Source organism: Lotus japonicus, chromosome 3 (genome assembly GCF_012489685.1).
Source record: "Lotus japonicus ecotype B-129 chromosome 3, LjGifu_v1.2".
Classification (NCBI taxonomy): Eukaryota; Viridiplantae; Streptophyta; class Magnoliopsida; order Fabales; family Fabaceae; genus Lotus; species Lotus japonicus.
In genome coordinates this window covers 15,438,998-15,445,240 of record NC_080043.1, presented here as the reverse complement: position 1 = coordinate 15,445,240, position 6,243 = coordinate 15,438,998, and positions in this window count along the sequence as shown.

Genomic DNA, 6,243 nt, shown 5'->3' with positions numbered 1-6,243 from the left:
TGTACCAAAATTGCTCCTTTTAAACAAAGGGGATTCAAATTGCATAAGGACCTAACATCAGGGATGAAAAGTGCAATTAAGCCTAATTTTTCTCTAAGGTAAGGAAGACTAGAAAGAGTAAAAGAAACTAAACTACGATTTGTTTGATTTTTTGTGTGGTACATTTGCCTTGAAGTTATGTAATTAGCATCGGTCCGGTTTTACAACCATGATAAATAGCATAGAAAATAGGGTTTACCTAGCATGGTCGTTAAAATTGAGTTCCAAATTTACACCCTATGTTTGATCAGTGATTATATGTAATATTATATTTTAATTTTTTTAATATTAAATTCATTAATTTACATTAAAGATTTAATTAATGAACAACTTTCTAATTTCACCTAATTTACATTTTCCTCTTCTCAATCTCTAAATCTGAAGAGATTCTCCCTGCAAACCCCTACCTTTGAATCCTTACCTTCGAATCTTTAACCCATTCTTCCAAGCTTTCCTTCTCCCACGGTGCTCCTTCCCCAGCAACCAAAATCCAAGCATTGCCCCCATCTAGACACAATCGAACCAAATGCGAACACCACTTCATGACCTCATTCGCCGCAATCAAACCAACCCTTCACTTACCTCCCCCTCATAGAGACAAGGATTGAGGGAAAAGGAAGATATCGAGACCAAAATGATGTCGAGGAGCAACGTAGTGGGGAGGCAAAAACAAAGGTGAAGGCTTTTCCAGATCTGTTCGATTTCTATGGTGGGGAGGCAAATACAATGAGTTGTCTAACATTCTGATCTAAATAGATCTGGAATCGAAAAGAAATCAAACCGATTTAGAATCCAAACCCATCAAACAGATCCCACACCACCGAAATCAAACAAATCTGGAAAAGCCCTCCCCTTCGCTTTTACATCCTCACTACCTTGCTCTTCACCATTTTTGTCTCCATCTCGTTCTCTTCTTTCAATCCTTGTCTCTAGGGGGTGAGTGAGGGGTGGGTTCAATTGCATGGGAATAGGGTCACAGAGTGAGGTTTGCATCTGGGTTTGATTTGCTCTCGGTGTGGGTAGTGCTTGGATTTTGGTTGCGGGGGAAGGAGCACATTTGGAAGCGGAAAACTTGGAAGAAGGGTTATGGATTCGAAGGTAGGGAAGAAGAATAAGGGTTTGCAGTTGGGGATTGAGAAGATGTAAATTAGGTTAATTTAGAATTTGTTCATTAATTAAGTCTTAATGTAAATTAATGATTGGGATAAAAAAATAAAAATAAAACTTACAGTTGAACACCACTCAAATAGAGAGGAGGTTCAAATTTGGACCTCTTTTTTACGGGTCCATGTTAGAGAAACTCTTGGAAGAAATCATCTGAATGTTAATTTTTCTCTAAGGTAAGGAAGACTAGAAAGAGTAAAAGAAACTAAACTTTGAATTGTTTGATTTTTTGTGTTGTACATTTGCCTTGAAGTTTTGTCATTATCACCGGTCTGGTTTTACAACCATGATAAATTGCACAGAAAATAGGGTTTACCTAGAATGGACCGTTAAAATTGAGGTCCAAATTTACACCCTCTGTTTGATCAGTGATTTTCTGTAATATTTTATTTTAATTTTTTTAATCTTAAATTCATTAATTTACATTAAAGATTTAATTAATGAACAACTTTCTAATTTCACCTAATTTACATTTTCCTCTTCTCAATCCTTAAATCTAAAGAGACTCTCCCTACAAACCCCTACCTTCGAATCCTTACCTTCGAATCTTTAACAACTTCTTCCAAGCTTTCCTTCTCCAACTGTGCTCCTTCCCCAGCTACCAAAATCCAAGCATTGCCCCCATCTAGACCCAATCGAACCAAATGCGAACACCACCTCATGACCTCAATCGCCACAATCAAACCAACCCTTCACTTACCTCCCTCCTCATAGAGACAAGGATTAAGGGAAGAGGAAGATATCGAGACAAAAATGATGTAGAGGAGCAACGTAGTGGGGAGGAAAAAACAAAGGTGAGGGCTTTTCCAGATCTGTTCGATTTCAATGGTGAGGAGCCAAAACAAAGGGTTGTCTAACATTCATTAACATTCTGATCTGAACAGATCAGGAATCGAAAAGAAATCAAACCGATTTAGAATCCAAACCCATCAAACAGATCAAACCCCACACCACTGAAATCGAACAAATCTGGAAAAGCCCTCCCCTTTGCTTTTGCCTCCTCACTACCTTGCTCGTAATCATTTTTATCTCCATCTCGTTGTCTTCTCTCAATCCTTGTCTCTAGGGGGTGAGTGAGGGGTGGGTTCAATTGCAGGGGAATGGGTTCACAAAGTGAGGTTTGCACCTGGGTTCGATTTGGTCTCGATGGGAGTAGTGCTTGGATTTTGGTTGCGGGGGAAAGAGCACATTGGGAGGCGGAAAACTTGGAAGAAGGGTTATGGATTCGAAGGTAGGGAAGAAGAATAAGGGTTTGCAGTGGGAATATTTTCAGATTTGGGGATTGAGAAGATGTAAATTAGGTTAAATTAGAATTTGTTCATTAATTAAGTCTTAATGTAAATTTATGATTTGGATAAAAAAAATAAAAATTACAGTTGATCACCACTCAAATAGAGAGGAGTCCAAATTTGGACCTTTTTTTAGGGGTCCATGTTAGAGAAACTCTTGGAAGAAATCATGTGAATGGTAATTTGTCTCTAAGGTAAGGAAGACTAGAAAGAGTAAAAGAAACTAAACTATGATTTGTTTGATTTTTTGTGTGGTACATTTGCCTTGAAGTTTTGTAATTATCACCGGTCCGGTTTTACAACCATAATAAATAGCATAGAAAATAGGGTTTACCCAGCATGGTCGTTAAAATTGAGTTCCAAATTTACACCCTATGTTTGATCAGTGATTATATGTAATATTATATTTTAATTTTTTTAATATTAAATTCATTAATTTACATTAAAGATTTAATTAATGAACAACTTTCTAATTTCACCTAATTTGCATTTTACTCTTCTCAATCCCTAAATCTGAAGAGATTCTCTCTGCAATCCCCTACCTTCAAATCCTTACCCTCGAATCTTTAACTCATTCTTCCAAGCTTTCCTTCTCCCATCGTGCTCCTTCCCCAGCAACCAAAATCCAAGCATTGCCCTCATCGAGATCCAATTGAAACATGCAAACACCACTTCGTGACCTCATTCGCATGCAATCAAACCAACCCTTCACTTACCTCCCCCCTCATAGAGACAAGGATTGAGGGAAGAGGAAGATATCTAGACAAAAATGATGTGGAGGAGCAACGTAGTGGGGAGGCAAAAACAAAGGTGAGAGATTTTCCAGATCTGTTCGATCTCTATGGTGAGGAGGCAAAATCAATGGGTTGTCAAACATTCTTTAACATTCTGATCTGAATAGATCTGGAATCGAAAAGAAATCAAACTGATTTAGAATCCAAACCCATCAAACAGATCAAACCCCACACCACCGAAATCGAACAAATCTGGAAAAGCCCTCCCCTTTGCTTTTGCCTCCTCACTACCTTGCTCGTAATCATTTTTGTCTCCATCTCGTTCTCTTATCTCAATCCTTGTCTCTAGGGGGTGAGTGAGTGGTGGGTTCAATTGCAGGGGAATGAGGTCACAAAGTGAGATTTGCACCTGGGTTCGATTTGGTCTCGGTGGGGGTAGTGCTTGGATTTTGGTTGCGGGGGAAGGAGCACATTGAGAGGCGGAAAACTTGAAAGAAGGGTTATGGATTCGAAGGTAGGGAAGAAGAATAAGGGTTTGCAATGGGGATTGAGAAGATGTAGATTTGGTTAAATTAGAATTTGTTCATTAATTAAGTCTTAATGTAAATTAATGATTGGGATAAAAAAAATTACAGTTGATCACCACTCAAATAGAGAGGAGTTCCAAATTTGGACCTCTTTTTTAGGGGTCCGTTTTAGAGAAACTCTTGGAAGAAATCATCTGAATGGTAATTTTTCTCTAAGGTAAGGAGGACTAGAAAGAGTAAAAGAAACTAAACTATGAATTGTTTGAATTTTTGTGTAAGTACATTTGCCTTGAAGTTTTGTAATTATCACCGGTCCGGTTTTACAACCATGATAAATAGCATAGAAAATAGGATTTACCTAGAATGGACCGTTAAACTTGAGGTCCAAATTTACACCCTCTATTTGATCAGTGGATTATCTGTTATATTTTTTTATTTTTTTTAATCTTAATGAAGCTAAGAAATAGAACAAAGGTGAGGGAACCACTAACCACTGTACCCCAAAGTACCAATGCGGCAATGCCACTACTACATCCAGGGTTTGAATTTTCAATTGCCTTTTGTGATGGATGTGGTGGAGCTAACCCAGATGTCAGTGATGAAATAGATTGAGAATCAGGAGGACTTACCCTAGGAGGAGGTGCTGCTCTGCTTATAGGTGTAGAAGATGTTAGAAGGAGGTGCTTTGCTTTGGGAAGGTCTAACAAGTATGGATTTGTAGCTTGTTCTTTGTCATAACATGTGCATTATAGGAGTTGAATTCCAGGACATAGTTAACGGACTGAAGAAGTGACGATGAGACGGTGTTGTCCCATGCGATTGTCCCGCCTTGATAGGCGTTTTGACCAGTTTTTGGTAGTTCACATATAGTTGCATTAGGAACTAACTCTTACTGTTATGATTAATCTTTGCTTATATTTGTTATTCACTTGTGAAATATAATGTGCTATGGCTTATTTCTTATCTTTGATTGTTCAAGTTAACTCTTTCCGCTTGTTGTATGATTTTTTGGGCTCTTAAGTCATTAAGCGAGCAAGATGGCATACCAAATAGTTTACGATATTTCTTGCCAAGATTCACCTGACGTGTGGGAGATTGACCATGACATGTGAAAGGCTACATGTCGTGGTTCGTTTGCAATAGTTGTTAAGAATTCTAACAGTCACAAATCTCATGATTACCGCTTTGGAGAAGTGACATTTAGTCTACCACCACTAGAGATACCTTAAAAAGAAGAGCCTGATGTGAAAATGGTGGACACTTTTGAGGAGGAAGATCCGGAAGAGGAGTCTGTGCCGGAGATGGTGGAGATGATGATCGACGAGAAGCTGTTGGCGCTTAAGTAGGAGTAATGCAACTTTTTCCTTGAAGCTATGGCTTCACGACAACATTAGACCTTTCTTTTCATCGTTGCCTAGTAACTGTCTTTTAAATTAGTTTTTGATTAAAGGTTCAAGCACATGTTTACATGACGAATAATTAGTATTATTTTGGATGGCGTTCGGTTATTATTATGATTCTATTGGGTATTTAATTATTAGTTTATAGTTGATATTGATTTGAGTTTTTTTTAAACGATTTTGAAAATGTGGCTTCAGATACCAATGTTGATTTTGTGATGGTGTTTCAAGTTCATTTTGGTTAGAAAAGACTTGGTATTTAAGCACATCCTTTGAGAGAACACCTCTCTTTCTTGGGAACCTCTCGGATACTCTGTTGCATTTGATAGCATGATGTTTCTAAGTGATTTTTGAAATTGGTCCCTTGTTTTTGAAAGGTTCCTAGCTAATGTGACCCCTGATCCAAAGTTTGGGGTGTTACAACCAATAAATCTCCTTTTGCAGTCATAGAAAGTGATTCATCAATCGCGGTTGGATTCTTTAATTCAAAAGCAAATAGATCTTGGACACTAATCAATGATTGAATCAGATTGACTACATGGTTGGCCAACAAAATTGCTTAAGTGTGTACCATATATATCGGGAGGCTAATACTATGCCTGACCATTATGCTAAGAATGGTTGCAGCAGAAAACAACTCATTTGGTCTTGCCCTGACAACTCGGTTTGACAACCTTTTCCTTAGCATTCAACTTCTATTTTCTTTTTTCTGGGCTGCTTTCGGGACTAGTTGTGAGCTTCCTTGTTGTTGTTGGTTTAGTGTGGTTTTATAGCTATGTTATGCAATCTTATTTTGCACTGGCTATTAAATCTTTGTTTTTGGCTTCTCTTATGGGTTTTCACAATCTGCTTCTGCTGTGTATGGTCATCAGTAACACTCTGGACGGCTGTGTGCAACTTGTTACTTTTTTAAGTCTGTTTTCCATTTTTTTTGTATTTGATATTGCTTCTTACTTGGAACCAGTTTTTATTTGGGTCGGAGTCCCTACATCTTACTCCTTATTTATATAGTATAATTTGGTTTTTCCAAAAAAGGAAAAAATTAGTAATGTTAACAAATTTCAGTTTGTAAAAAAAGGAAATTATGAAC